This window comes from Schistocerca gregaria, chromosome X (genome assembly GCF_023897955.1).
Source record: "Schistocerca gregaria isolate iqSchGreg1 chromosome X, iqSchGreg1.2, whole genome shotgun sequence".
NCBI lineage: Eukaryota > Metazoa > Arthropoda > Insecta > Orthoptera > Acrididae > Schistocerca > Schistocerca gregaria.
The window spans coordinates 755,056,657-755,073,259 of NC_064931.1; the positions used below are offsets into that span (position 1 = coordinate 755,056,657).

General features: G+C 41.1%; 1 non-coding gene across 1 annotated transcript; it reads left to right on the plus strand.

The window, feature by feature from the left end:
* Positions 1 to 3,917: 3,917 nt before the first annotated feature.
* Trnas-cga (transfer RNA serine (anticodon CGA)) lies at positions 3,918 to 3,992 on the plus strand. The gene has a single exon. It is a non-coding gene; the product is annotated as a tRNA-Ser (tRNA).
* The last annotated feature ends 12,611 nt before the right edge of the window (positions 3,993 to 16,603 follow it).

Here is a 16,603-nt window from a genome sequence, read left to right on the forward strand (position 1 = left end):
TAGAGGCGGACCAATTCCATGCCCTCCACGCTCTGCTGACCTCAACCCTCTTGACTTTCATTTATGGGGTCATTTGAAAGCTCTTGTCTACGCAACCTCGGTACCAAATGTAGAGACTCTTCGTGCTTGCATTGTGGACGGCTGTGATACAATACGTCATTCTCCAGGGCTGCATCAGCGCATCAGAGATTCCATGCGACGGAGGGTGGATGCATGTATCCTCGCTAACGGAGGACATTGAACATATCCTGTAACAAAGTGTTTGAAGTCACGCTGGTACGTTCTGTTGTGTTTCCATTTCATGATTAATGTGATTTGAAGAGAAGTAATAAAATGAGCTCTAACATGGAAAGGAAGCGTTTCCGGACACATGTCCACATAACATATTTTCTTTCTTTGTGTGTGAGGAATGTTTCCTGAAAATTTGGCAGTACCTTTTTGTAACACCCTGTATACGTGGTAAACAGTAACGATCCAGAAACACTCCTCTGGATCACGCCATAAATTACGGCACGCGCGTATCAGGATGCTATGGTGGGAGACTGCGTCTCCCAATTCCTGTCCTGTTCGAGCTGCTGCTGTTTCTGTCATGACCTTGAGGTGGACAAAACGATGAACTCCAGCCCTTCTCGCCTCACACTACAGGCCGCGCAATAAAAATTCCACAGATGCCAATAACGCATACTGGGCATGAGTAAAAATATGTACTTTAGTTGAGCTTTTCTTCTAACTCTCACGAATACATGTACGTTTTAGTTCACTGCATTATGAAGCCACGAGAGTTTCGAAATCGATCGCAACAAATGAACAGCATCAAATAGAGCAGTCTGTAATTAATTTCCAAATAAAGAAAATAGATAGTTATTTTACGCAACAGTAAATTATATTCTGAATGCAGTTAACCCCTAGAAATGAAACTAACAAGGTCCAACCAAGCATGCCGCAGATAAAGAAAAGAGCGTCATTCAGTGAACTCCACAGCAAGGCAATCACTTCTTGCAGCTGCCTTAAATACTTTACGAATGCTGACCTGAAATTCGAGGAAAGTGGTTTGCAACCGGTAATTTCGTGGGGGCCGAGACGAAAAAAAAAAATGAACTTGAAGCTAATTATACAAGCCATCAATTTTTACAGTACCGTACCTCAATCGGTAAAAAACGGAACACTTATAGGATCACTTTCTTGTCCGTCTGTCTGCCATCTGTCTGTTAAGACCCTTTTTTTTTTCAGGAATAGGCAGAAGTATGAAATAACAATCAAATATGAAGGTAAACGGTCACTGGGTGGTGTAAAAATTTAAACTTCTAATTGAGTGGAACCAAAGATACGGCCGTCTTTTAAGATCCCTTTTTCTCGGGAACAGATATAGGTATAAAGTTGAAATTTATGTCAGATACTAAGGTCTAAGGTCCCTTGCTGGCGTAAAAAAGTTAAGCTTCTAAGGCAATGCAGTCAAAACGTACCGTCACATATGTCACATATTTTGATACTTTCAAACTCACTCATCAAACCCTATAGAACAAATATCTACATACAAAATTAAGTTTGTACAAAACTCGCACGGGTCTCGTTTTTTACCAAGTATACTATGTTTATGAAATATACGAAGTGCAAAACTGCTGGCCAAGCGAAACGGCATATTTACAACCGCTAGCAAGCTACGATTCCCTCTCCAAAACATATGCTGCGGATATCGGCACTTAAATAACAATCAAATGTGACACATGATAAACTATCAATTTTTATGTTTAAGAAGTGTATAGTATTTGCCCGCGAAAGGCAAAGGTCCCGAGTTCGAGTCTCGATCGGGCACACAGTTTTAATCTGCCAGGAAGTTTCATATCAGCGCACACTCCGCTGCAGAGTGAAAATCTCATTCTGGAAACATCCCCCAGGCTGTGGCTAAGCCATGTCTCCGCTATATCCTTTCTTTCAGGAGTGCTAGTTCTGCAAGGTTCGCAGAAGAGCTTCTGTAAAGTTTGGAAGGTAGGAGACGAGATACTGGCAGAAGTAAAGCTGTGGGTACCGGGCGTGAGTCGTGCATCGGTAGCTCAGATGGCTCAACTAAATAGGACTTGCAATACGGCGGCCGAACTTCCCCGCATGGGGCCTCCCGGCCAACAATGCCAAACGATCATTTCATTCACAATTTTCGACGGCTTTTACGAAATGTTCGGACTGGAATTGCCAACAACCGCCTACGAGCCCTGGATATCGTCCAACGGACCCAGTATGTCAACACACATTTAGCGTTACGCATTCCGCACTACGCCCAGATATTACCTATACCGGTGATGTTAGCTCGCCGTATACTTGCGGCTTTTGGGTCCTTCGTGAGTTCAGGAATGCTCTTCAAGATCAAATATGAGACTCTCACCCTTCCTCCGGATCGGGGAGGGCTTGGCCTTTATCACGTTTATGACAGAGCGGTCGCCCTATTTGTGAGCACATTAGTCAAACCATGGTACCGCCGTCTGGACAGTCTGACCAGTTTGTTAATAGAAGAACTAGCACCGCACTCCCTGTTGCCGCCTGTGCCGATACACCACGTCCCCTCTTCGCTCTTCTACATCGGTGTCTTTTACCTCGAACTCAGTTACGTTCGACTTGCCTTACCAGCGACTCAACTGGCGACGGCAAAGACTGTTTATAGGGTCCTGCAACGTGGACGACCCGATAACGTCGTGGAGAGGAAGCACCCAAACGTCAACTGGCGAGTAGTGTGGAGGACAATTCACCACGTAACACTAGACACTGACGTCACGGCGATGTGGTATATCACTGTCAACGGTAAGCAGGTGACCAGATCAAGGCTACATGCGATCCACATGGTAGACTCACCCATGTGCACGAGCTGTGGCGTTCAAGACAACGATGAACACCGTCTTAGCTGTGGCGAGTCTACAGCAGTGTGGCACTTAGTGAGGCAAATGTCAGCATACTTCCTTCGGGTAACGCCGCATCATATCGACCCCAAGACTATCTTATACCCGGATGAAACGTATTACCCACGCACTAAAACTAATGCAATGACGTGGCTTCGTGGACATGCAGTGCATTATCTGTTTCAAGACGGCACTAAGGACACTTTAGACTTTTGGAACTATTTGCAGGAACGGCATTGCAAGATCCTCCGTAACCCAAAGTATCGACAATATTTTTCCAATTTTTTGTGGAGTGCGTTCCACGACCCTCCACGTAGCTGGAACATCACGGGTAAGAGAAGCTAAAATTACAATACGATAATAGAACACTACACGGTACAACGTGGGATCTACTTTCATCATTACGAGAAGTCATACCTGGATGATACAGCAGATGGAGAGTTTCGTTGTGAACCCTCACACTCTGTAGCAGTATTTGTCCCATTTCCTCTTTTTGTCCCCGGTGCGAAAAGGTCTTCGCAGTTTTAGTTTTCCCATCCGGTGCAAGATGTAGCACTGGTTAATGGTGGTATGGATTCCACCCTTCAGTTTTGTTTCATGGTTTCCTTCGCCCCGCACTTTGCTCTCTTTCTTTATGCCCTTTTCTACAACTATTAGTATGGTTTTAATTTCGTGTGTCTCCAACACGACGCAACGAGTGCACTTAATAGTTTTCTGTTCCTTACTGTTAAAAGAAATTTTAAAAAAATGGTAGAGCACTTGCCCGCGAAAAGCAAAGGTCCTGAGTTCGAGTCTCGGTCGGGCACACAGTTTTAATCTGCCAGGAAGTTTCATATCAGCGCACACTCCGCTGCAGAGTGAAAATCTCTTTATGGAAACATCCCCCAGGCTGTGGCTAAGCCATGTCTCCGCTATATCCTTTCTTTCAGGAGTGCTAGCTCTGCAAGGTTCGCAGAAGAGCTTCTGTAAAGTTTGGAAGGTAGGAGACGAGATACTGGCAGAAGCAAAGCTGCGAGTACCGGGCGTGAGTCGTGCTTCGGTAGCTCAGATGGTAGAGCACTTGCCCTCGAAAGGCAAAGGTCCCGAGTTCGAGTCTCGGTCGGGCACACAGTTTTAATCTACCAGGAAGTTTTGTATAGTATTTGTTTCATTAAAAGTGCAGAGTAACCCATCGCCTTGAAGTGTAAGTAGGTCGGATGCTTCTAAATCCGACAGCAAGACTTCTTAATATTACAATCTTATTGGTATACAGTTGTTAATGTTTTGTAAATAATATAAAGAACGTAACATATAAAAAAATCTAAGGTTACCGAGAATCGAATGCTTAACAATTGTTAAAGTGGTTCTGTATAATTTTTTTCTGCCTAGTTGATGAGAATATAGTTTATATAATGCAAATGTCATAGAAAAGTTTTAAAAAATTAATACATTGAATGTGGTGAAAAGAAATTGTAGAGTGAAGTGATACAGTATATTTGGATGTGTAATATAGTCTAAGTACCTTGTTGGTTGATAATAGCCTATTTCTACCTATTTCAGTTGAGAAGGTCTCGGTAGAACCTCGAGTTATTCTCATCTGAAATGGTTTATGTTTATGTATGTTTATTACGTTTTTGTGTATTGATATGTTGCTTAGAGAGTTGCACGTCAGGACACTACACGATATTCAGTAGTTTTTGATTGTTTTAATGTTGGTAGATGTGATATATTCAATGTGATACATTAGGTACATACACTTAATATTATGCAGATTAAATGCTGATTGAGAATTTGATACGAGGAATACATGAATTTTAACTTTACATGAGGAATACACTTATAGTTGTAAATTTGTTAGCATAAATAGAATGTACTTCATTGCTACTTGAATGCAGTATTACTTAAATAACTTAATACATTACATTTTTAGTTTTATACATACTCGATACAAAAAATACATTTTACATATAAAATTCATTGATTGTAGCTTTACATACAGAAGATAATATACTTCTGTCTATACATAATAAGGCGAAATGTGCAGTGTTTACTATCACTTTAATATCAAGTATTCAGTAATAGTACAGACACTGGGAATGTAATTGAAGCCTACTGCGAATAACGCCGCTGTTCGTAACTTCTTTTTTGCGGCTGTGAGTTTGCAGAAAGCTCAGGCATACCTTGTACTATTGCATTAAATGTCCCAAGGAACGAGAGGTTCGCTGGCCCTCTCACAGATAAGTGGAGTAACTCAACACAAAAATATCACGAAATTACCTAGGCATCACGAAAATAGCCGCCTTTACATAATTTCTGACTTTTATAAATAAAGAAGAAGTTCCAGATACAACTGTCTGTAGATATTTATGAACATAACCATCATGTCAAAAGGAACATTATGCTCTGAATTAGCTGACCATGGAACAATATCATTTGTATTTGTGTAATACTAAGGCACTTGAAGAAAGCGTGATGTAGTTTCCTTGAATAGTGAGTGAAACATAGTTTGAAGTGTTTAGTTTTAAAATTCATTTTACTATCTATCCAAAGGTCAGTGCTAGACGACTCTCCGTTAACAACAATCTTGTGAGGTGAGATTTTTTGGGCAAGTTACAGTCAGTAATTAAGATTACACAGCACTTTAAACTCTAACCGAAATTGTGTCATCCATTAGATCACTCATTCTAGCTTATTCACTTAATGCTTCGTTGTACGGGTAATACCTAGTTCTATAACGGAGAAAGCCGGAGGTAGCCAAATCCTAGCAGTTTGTGTATGTTTTAGGGTACGTTATTCACCTGTCCACAAGTGGTGAATTAAGCCCTGATGTGCCGGCCGCTGTGGCCGAGTGGTTCTAGTCGCTTCAGTGTGGAACCGTGCGACCGCTACGGTCGCAAGTTCGAATCCTGCCTCGGGAATGGATGTGTGTGATGTCCTTAGGTTAGTTAGGATTAAGTAGTTCTAAGTTCTAGGGGACTGATGATCTCAGATGTTAAGTCCCATTTTTTTAAAGTCCTGATGTGCTCTTTATAGGCAGAAAAGTAGCATATACGTGGACCAATAGTTTATTTTCCTTTCTATTTTGTAAGTTGTAAACCGATCACAAGTCAGAAGACAGCGAGAAAATTAATATGTAAATTGCCATCTATATCGAGGTCATTACAGACAGAACATAAGCTCGGTTTGGACAGGAAATACGTTGGTCCTGTCGTGTAAGGATCTTCTACAGAACGATGCATTCCTTAAAAATGTATGGGAAGATAGGGATTTGAACCCGACTCCCACTGAAAACAAATCTAGAGCCTTAACCATTCGGTTCGATTTTTATGTTTGACGTTAACGACGGTATTACAGTTTTCAGTGTATGAAAAATTTAAAACAATAAGACCAGTTCAATGTATTGTCTGAGGAAAAAGCAACGTAATACTGAAAATGAAGACGCCAGGAAGTTAAAACAGATGGCTAGTAACATACTTTTAAATACGTGTTTACCTTTGGGACAGATTGCGCTATCCGTAAAGCATAGTGTCATTTAATTAATACCACGACTGCTTTCTGTAGAGGCTATGTAGCAAGTCCATTTTTATTGTCATGACGCATAAATTTCAAAGACATCGTGTTGTTTGGCTTTAGTAGACGATTGCCACTTTGTTATTCGGTGGAAGAAAAGATGACGTTACTCAACGAAGATCCATGACAGAGGCTTCCTTAGTGTCAACCAGAAAAACAGTTTGCGAATACTTACAGCATTGTTTCTCAGAATACCAAGCGAGGAGGAGCACTGATTAATTGACTGGATTGTTACTCGGAAGGACAGCGGCTCAATTCTCCGTTTGGGCTTCCGTATTTGAGTTTTCGTGATTTCTTTTAAAAGCTTACTGCGAATGTAGGGATAGCCCCACTGAAAGGGCATAGTCGATTACCCTCACCATCCATATCCAGTCCGAACTCGTGCCACAACTCGAATGACTTCGTAGATGACGGAGCGTAGACTCCAATAAGCCTTCTTTGAACTTGGAGTTAGCTGAAAATATATTTCGAAACAAAAATGTGTCAAGATACACTTCTGGACTTTTTAAGCGAATTGAGCCAGAGGAAGACAATGTGCGTGAATACTTCTCATAAAATGAAATAAACAAACAAAAAAACTAAAATATTAACAGTTACAAATTATCCGTATATTTTAAAGTTCGGCACAGTTACGTAAAGAACCCTATCACTGTCCGCAAACCGAAGACTAATTTTCATCTGAATTGACTAAAGTCGCATGACTGAAGAAACTGAACGAGTGCATTAATAGCATCACAAGTTGTTCTACGGGCAAATGTCGTGTCTGGAATGACACCTCTTGGGCTGATTGCGTGTCTGACCCTGTGCTTATTCATTCAAGCAGCTCAGTTAGCTGAATGAATCTACGACTATGCACACCGAGTGCTCGCCTTAACTCCACAGCATTGACTTGAAACTCTGATATCAGAGCTAAGAACAGCTGATCATAAACGTTAACTCCCACCATTGTTATTGTGCATTACGAAGATCTGGGCAGGCAAAAAAGTATTTTTCTTTGTTCAAGAGGTGGTTATCCGACGTAGCGTAAGTACTAGTAACAATTCATACACCTTTAAAGATGTGGGAAAAAAATGTTTTCAATAGTTGATAAAATCAAGGAAATACACGAGTCTAATGCTTTTATAACTGTGCCACTTCTCTAGATTATTGTTAAGGAATAGCTGACTGTAACTGTAAGGAACATTTAAGTTTAACGATCCGTCGACGGCGAGATCACTAGAGTTGCAACGCAGGCTCGAATTGAGAATGATAAGAGAGGGAAACCGACAGCCTTTTTTCTAAAAAGCCATCGCTGCATTCACCTTAAACTATTTAGGGACACCTCAGAAAATACTAGTTTGGTCGGTCCCATGAGAGTCCAGCATGTTAAACATTCCGCTACCGTGCTAGGTTCACACCACTAAAAGCCTTACGTTGTAATATAGTGGTTAACTGCAGCTTTCAGGTCGAAGGCTGCTATGATACAGTCTGTCCCGTGGAAATCTCTTCGTCCCTTGTCATGACAGCTACTTGCTGACTGCAGACGAGCGTTCTTCTCTTTCTACAAGTGGTATTCTCCGCACTTCCCTCCACTACCACCGAGCGAAGTGGTGCGATGGTTAGCACACTGCACTCGCATTCGGGAGGACGACGGTTCAAACCCGCGTCCGGCCATCCTCATTCAGTTTTTTTGTGATTTCCCTAAAATCACTACAGGCAAATGCCGGAATGGTTCTTTTGAAAGGGCACAGCTGATTTTCCTTCCCCATCCTCCCGTAATCCGATGACACCTACATCTACATTTATACTCCGCAAGCCACCCAACGGTGTGTGGCGGAGGGCACTTTACGTGCCACTGTCATTACCTCTCTTTCCTGTTCCAGTCTCGTATGGTTCGCGGGAAGAACTACTGTCTGAAAGCCTCCGTTCGCCCTATAATCTCTCTAATTTTACATTCGTGATCTCCTCGGGAAGTATAAGTAGGGGGAAGCAATATATTCGATACCTCATCCAGAAACGCACCCTCTCGAAACCTGGCGAGCAAGCTACACCGTGATGCAGAGCGCTTCTCTTGCAGAGTTTGCCACTTGAGTTTGTTAAACATCTCCGTAACGCTATCACGGTTACCAAATAACCCTGTGACGAAACGCGCCGCTCTTCTTTGGATCTTCTCTATCTCGTCCGTCAACCCGATCTGGTACGGATCCCACAATGATGAGAAATACTCAAGTATAGGTCGAACGAGTGTTTTGTAAGCCACCTCCTTTGTTGATGGACTACATTTTCTAAGAATTCTCCCAATGAATCTCAACCTGGTACCCGACTTACCAACAATTAATTTTATATGATCATTCCACTTCAAATCGTTCGGCACGCATACTCCCAGATATTTTACAAAAGTAACTGCTACCAGTGTTTGTTCCGCTATCATATAATCATACAATAAAGGATCCCTCTTTCTATGTATTCGCAATACATTACATTTGTCTATGTTAAGGGTCAGTTGCCACTCCCTGCACCAAGTGCCTATCCGCTGCAGATCTTCCCGCATTTCGCTACAATTTTCTAATGCTGCAACTTCTCTGTATACTACAGCATCATCCGCGAAAAGCCACATGGAACTTCCGACACTATCTACTAGGTCATATATGTATATATTGTGAAAAGCAATGGTCCCATAACACTCCCCTCTGGCACACCAGAGGTTACTTTAACGTCTGTAGACGTCTCTCCATTGATAACAACATGCTGTGTTCTGTTTGCTAAAAACTCTTCAATCCAGCCACACAGCTGGTCTGATATTCCGTAGGCTCTTACTTTGTTTATCAGGCGACAGTGTGGAACTGTATCGAACGCCTTCCGGAAGTCAAGAAAAATAGCATCTACCTGGGAGCCTGTATCTAATATTTTCTGGGTCTCATGCACAAATAAAGCGAGTTGGGTCTCACACGATCGCTGTTTCCGGAATCCATGTTGATTCCTACAGAGTAGATTCTGGGTTTCCAAAAACGACATGATACTCGAGCAAAAAACATGTTCTAAAATTCTACAACAGATCGACGTCAGCGATATAGGTCTATAGTTTTGCGGATCTGCTCGACGACCCTTCTTGAAGACTGGGACTACCTATGCTCTTTTCCAATCATTTGGAACCTTTCGTTCCTCTAGAGACTTGCTATTTGGTCCCCTCCCCCAAACCAACCAACCAACCAACCCTCCATTACCACATTACCTGCGTCTTGATGCCGCAGGATGTGTTTTATCAAGCTTTTCCTTCTTTTTGTCAAGTTGTTCCATAAAAATCTTCTCTCTTCAACGAGATTCTATATATCCTCACTGGTTATCCAATCTACAGCACTAACCTTCACCATTTCCCTGTACCATCGCATTTCAAAAGCTTCTATTCTATTCTTGTCACACGTGCTTACAGTCGATGCTTCACCACAGTATAAGGGTACAGTGCAGACAAGCAATTTCATTAAAGATTTCCTAAAACATAGATTTGTTGGATTTGTAGTCGATGTTAACACATTTCTCTTATTTCTTGCCATTAGCAGTATACATTTTATTTCTTCTTTACTTATGCTATCGTTAGTTATTTCCCTGCACAAACATCAAAAGCCGCCTATTACTTTCAGTTTCATTTCATGATTTGGTTTCCTCAGCATCACCTGACTTAGTCTGACTACATGTCACTTCTGTTATTTTACTGTCACTTGTTTTCGTCTCATGACCTGTTTCCAAGACACTATCCATGCCATTCAATTGATCTTCCATGTCATTTGCCATCTCCGAAAATTACAATATCATCGGCATATCTTAAGATTCTTATTACTTATTTCTCAATTTAAATTCCTTTTCAAATTTTTTTCCTGGGCTTCTTTTAATGTTTGATTTATTCCTCAGCTACTGTCTGTCTTTAACCTTCATCGACTCTTACAGCTGCAGTCTAGTTTTGCACAATCTGTAGATAGCTCTCCGCTCCCTGTATTTTAACCCTGATAATTTCAGAATTTCAAGAGAGTGTATTCCAGACACTTTTCTCAAAATATTTTTCTAAAACTAAATATAATATAAAGCTGAGTTTGTACTTTTTCATCCTATCTTCGAAGATAAATCGTAGGCTCAATTTTCTCAGGTGTTTTCACTTTCCTCTTGGGCCTAAGCTGATCTTCCCCGAGTCGAATTATAGAATTTTTTTATTCTTCTATAAGTAATTTATGTCAATATTTTGCAACTATGGTTTTTTAAAATGATGAGTTGATATTGTTCACATTTGGTAACACTTGCCTTCATTGATATTGGAATTATTACATTCTTCTTCAAATATGAGGGTATTTTACATATCTTGCGCATCACTTGGAGCAGTTTTTTCATTGTTTGTTCTCCGAAAAATCTCAACAGTTCTGCCGGCCGGAGTGGCCGTGCGGTTCTAGGCGCTGCAGTCTGGAACCGAGCGACCGCTACGGCCGCAGGTTCGAATCCTGCCTCGGACATGGATGTGTGTGATGTCCTTAGGCTAGTTAGGTTTTATTAGTTCTAAGTTCTAGGCGACTGATAACCTTATAAATTGAGTCGTATAGTGATCAGAGCCATTTGAGCCATTATCAACAGTTCTTTGAAACATTCCTTACTCCAGGTGCCTTGTTGTGATGTAGGTGATATGCACCATTGCTTCCCACAGCATCTTCATCCACTCCTTCTTTTATTTTCATAACATTTTCATCGAACTTCATTCCTTTATACGGAGTGTGAACGACAAAAGTTTACAAAATAGCAGGTTTGTGTACAGGACGCCGAGACGAACAATTTGATAAAGGACACTTGTGGGTTAGCACATCGGGAATTACCTTACATTGGCCTACAAAAGCATGTGAGTTGCCTGAGACTGTCAACATTATCTCGCTCTCTTCGAGCAAACTATTTGTTCTAGAGTAAAAAAGAATAGCACCTTATTTATTTTAAATTTAACATAGGTTAATTTTGTACTATATTCTAATATAGTTTTTGAGTTGTTCAAAAAGCACAACCCCACTCCCACACACTCATCCTCCACCGGTCAGGAGTTTCAGTATATTGTTCATAGCACTCCATCCTACCACTATACAAAAATTTGCAACCACAATATATTTCACAATCCGCCTCCGTGGCAGAGGTCGCTAATGCATGTTTGTACGGAAGCGCTCGATCCAAAGGTAAATCAGTTAGAATCCTGGTGGTGGAAAAAATTTCACTGCCAGTATTTGGTCGGTAAGGAAATGAGAGGTGGTGGCGTTAAGTTCCTGAACACAGACTTTGCACCAATGTCCTGATTTAAATACCAAACTTCTCCGCAGTGCCTCATGAAGTGAGGGAATGTGACACTGTTGATAATAATACGTCCGTTGGATGGGGACGTTAAGCTTGGTAGCCCCGTTGGTGCTATTCGCGAGGAGTACACCCTTGTTTCATCATCATGCAACACAAAAACTACACTCCACTCAACACACACGCACACACACACACACACACACACACACACACACACACACACACACACACACATTACATACATCTAGTATTAGAAAATGTTGTAATGGAGCATGTTACGAATAAACAAACAGTATTTCCCATATTCGACCTCTATCGGCCTTCATTGACTGGGCTGTTACGCAATCAGCCTAGTCGGCTGTTTGGTTAACATTATTTATTCCAACCATCCAGTGTGGGGTAATGAAAGAATAGGGACTTTTGTAAGCTTTATACAAAAACTAATTATGTTTGCAATTCGAGCTGAACGTAACTTTTACATCCACAGAAATTCGTTAGTAACAAGTCCAAACAAACAAAAAGATGTAGCTGTTAATTTTGTACCGTCGAAGTCACGAAATTTTAATGTGATATTTTCACAAACCTCAATTTTATAATTTTTAAGTGTACGACGAAATTGGTGGCTTAATAAGACCAAAAACCAAAAAGTTCTATTATAAGAAATAATTCGTGTAATCGCAAACTTTTGCACAATGTAAGATGGTATGATGCCATGAAGAACATTCCAAATATCTTGACCGGTGGGGGACGAGTGTGTACGTGGTGGTGTGCTTGAAGGTCACTTGTGTGCATTTTTATTGCATAACTCGAAAACCACGGCCTCTAGCGAAAACGTATCTCAGTACAAAATTAAACTATATTGAATTTCCTACAGAAAAGATCAGAAAATGTGTGGATAATGTCAAATAAAAACGAAATAGATCATATTCACTTTTCCTCTAGGATTAAAAGTTTGAGCGAAAAAAGCGAGAGAATATTGAAAATTTTCGCTTGATGCACGTGCACTGTAGCTTTGGTGTTTTGTGTAGGCCAGTTTGAGGTAGTTTCCCGACCTGACAGACCACAAGTGTCCTTTATCAAATTTCTCGTGTCGACTTGCTTTTCACCACTGTGTTAGTTGTAAATAGATATCGTTTACAACCTGAAGGGTCCTTTTTTGTACACATTCCGCCTTTCAGCTGTCACTTGTTTGCTTAGTTCTGGCAAGCCACTTCAGTTTTTGACATGCACACAGATACTTCTCTTTTCTGCAAATGTTTCTTTGATACGCATATACATGGCATCTACACTATATGATCAAAAGTATCCGGACATCCCGAGAAACATACGTTTTTCATATTAGGTGCATTGTGCTGCCACCTGCTGCCAGGTACTCCATATCAGCAACCTCAGTAGTCACTAGACATCGTGAGAGACCAGAATGGGGTGCTACATGGAACTCACGCACTTCGAACGTGGTCAGTTGATTGGGTTTCACTTGTGTCATAGTCTGTACGCGAGATTTCCACACTCCTAAAAATCCCTAGGTCCACTGTTTCCGATGTGATAGTGAAGTGGAAAGGTGAAGCGACACATACAGCACAAAAGCGTAAAGGCCGGACCTCGTCTATTGACTGACAGTGACCGCCGACAGAGGGTCGTAATGTGTAATAGGCAAACATCAATCCAGACCATCACACGGGAATTCCAAACTGCATCAGGATCCACTGCAAGTACTGTGACAGTTAGGCGGGAAGTGAGAAATTTTCATGGTAGAGCGGCTGCTCATAAGCCACACATCACGCCGGTAAATGCCAAACGACACCTCCCTTCGTATAAGGCGTTTAAGCAATGGACGATTCAAGAGAGGAGAAACGTTGTGTGGAGTGACGAATCACGGTACACAATGTGACGATCCAATGGCTGGATGTGGGTATCGCGAATGCTCGTGAACATCATTCGCCAGTGTGTGTAGTGCCAACAGTAAAATTCGGAGGCAGCGGTGTTATGGTGTGGTCGTGATTTTCATGGACGGGACTTTCACACCTTGTTGTTTCGCTTGGCACTATCACAGCAGAGGCCTACGTTGATGTTTTAAGCACGTTCTTGCTTCCCACTGTTGAAGAGCAATTCGGGGAAGGCGATTACATATTTCAACACTATTGACCAACTGTTCATAATGCACGGCCTGTGGCGGAATGCTTACACGACAATAACATCTCTGTAACGAAACTTAAAAAAATACGATGCGAATAGCCATGCGATTACTTTTTAGGAAACCCGCCTCAGCTAATATCTGATTAGCGGAAGAATTATAAAATAAATGGCAACATACCTAACGAAGGAATGTAGACCTACAGTTCAATATTATGTTGCTCCCTTAATAATTTCAAAGATCAAAACGCTTGAGCCTTTGTTTCCTCGGAGACTAAGTTCTTTCATAAACATCTTCTTAATCTAGTTAGGGCGAACGCAACAAATTATTGACGTGGCTCATAGCCGCCACGTAGGAAGGATCAATATTATTCTATATCTGTAGGCGATATAAATCGAATTTTGTGAGATGTGAGCACTACAATAAAGATTATTTGCGTTTCATAACTGATTCTGGAACTACGGTCTCTCTTTGTCTTACTGTATGCATTTGTAGTAACTGTGTCATATTTTACGCTAGCATTACGAAAACTGGCCAACATACCAGATAGAATATTTTGGTACAGAAATTGATGGTTATTTTTCACGGAAGACTCTTGCATTCCGAGATTTTTGCCTCTCCAGTGGACGACTTTGCTCGTACCTGCACTGTAAGTAATAAGCAGTTTACGTAATTAAAAATAAGTAGTAGGATGACCTATATTCAGAGGACTTCCACCTCTCTAGCGTGGTCTGTGTTATACCCTAGAGGTAGCTGTTGAAGCGATCTTTATACAATAATTTAAGATATCTCTGGAAAATACTATTACATACTCGTGGTAGTTGTGAGGAAAATAATTTTAAAAATTTCAACTATAACTTTCATAATTAACTTGCTTTCGTGCTTTTATTTGATAAAGACTGCACTCCATAAAACTCGTTTATGTGGAAGATCATTTGTCATAAATTACGCATTTATTGCCCAATCACTCTTATGTAAAACTACATGAACTGATGCTTCATAGAATTAACGGCAATGCTGACAGATGGCTCATATCATACTTCACAAAAAGAATGCATAAAGTTGTACTTCTTAATTCTGCAGCTTAAAGCAGTGGATATTTTTTTGTTCTATTGCTTCTCTCTCTCTCTCTCTCTCTCTCTCTCTCTCTCTCTCTCTCTCTCTATCTCTCTCTCTCTCTCTTTCTCTGTCTCTCTCCCTCCTTATATATATAAAGTTTCATTTAATATACACGTAGCAGAAATATTTCTTTTGTAGATGGCAGAAGTCAATAGATATAAAGTAACAGAAAAAACTATGTGAAGTAGTTGTGAATACCCTTTCCGAAAACTGTCTTGAGCACCTAGTTCGGCAGCCCACACGCAATGGAACTATCGTGGACCGGGTAGCTACAAACAGGCCGAACATTATCGATGGTGCCGGTAGAAAGACGGGGATAAGTTATCACCATGTCATCATTGCAACTATGATTACGAAAGTTGATAAGTCAGTCAAGAGGGCTAACAGAGCGTTTCTGCTACAAAGAACAGATCAGCAATTGTTAGCATCTCACTTACTGCTACAAAGAACAGATCAGCAATTGTTAGCATCTCACTTACTGCTACAAAGAACAGATAAGCAATTGTTAGCATCTCGCTTAGAGAGTGAATTGCTAACATTTAGTTCCAAAATTATGGACATAAAGGAATTATGGGCAAAGTTTAAACAGATTGCAAATCGTGTTCTGGGAAAGTATGTGCCTAGTAAGTGGATTAAGGACGGAAAAGATCCATCATGGTTTAATAACGAAATTCGGAAAATGCTGAAGGGGCAAAGGCTGTTGCACTCTCGGTTCAAAAGAAGACACGCAGATGACGAGAGACAAATATTAATAAAGATTCGTGCATCTATGAAAAGATCTATGCGCCAAGCATACAATACCTCCCACCGTACCTTGGCTAAAGGTCTTCCGGGAAACACGAAAAAATTCTGGTCCTATGTATAACCGCTAAGTGGGTCTAAGACTTCTACCCAATTACATGTTGATCAGTCTGGTTTGGTAGTAGAAGATAGCAAAAGGAAGGTCGAAGTTTTAAATACCACGTTTAAGAAATCGTTGAGGTCGTTTGACCACGAGACAGAGTTCCGCGCGAATGATGTAGTGAAAAGCATTCCTGGCGTAGAGAAACAACTGAAAAAGCTGAAAACAAATAAATCGTCAGGTCACGATGGAATCCCAATTCGATTTTACCTCGAATCTCTCGATCAGCGGAAAGCTTCAAGCGACTGGAAGAAAGCCCAGGTGACTACGGTATATAAGAAAGGAAAAAGAACGGACCCGCAAAATTGCAGACGAATATCCTTAACATCTGTTTGCTGCAGAATCCTAGAGCATATTCTGAGTTCGAATATAATAAATTTCCTATAGACTGAAAATCTCATGTCCACGAAACAGCACGCCTTTAGAAAGCATCGCTACTGCGAAACTCACCTTGCTCTTTTCTCACATGATACAATGGATGCACGACAACGGGCAGATTCGATATTTCTAAATTTCCGAAAAACGATCGACACGGTACCCCACTGCAGACTGTTAACGAAGGTACGTTAATACGGAATAGGCTCCCAGATATGTGACTGGCTCGAAGACTTCTTACGTAATAGAACCCAGTATGTTGTCCTCGACGGCGAGTGTTCACGGCTGCGCACACTGTCTGTCAGGCATGGTGGGCGGCAATCTGCGGTTGTTCGCTGATGATACTGTGCT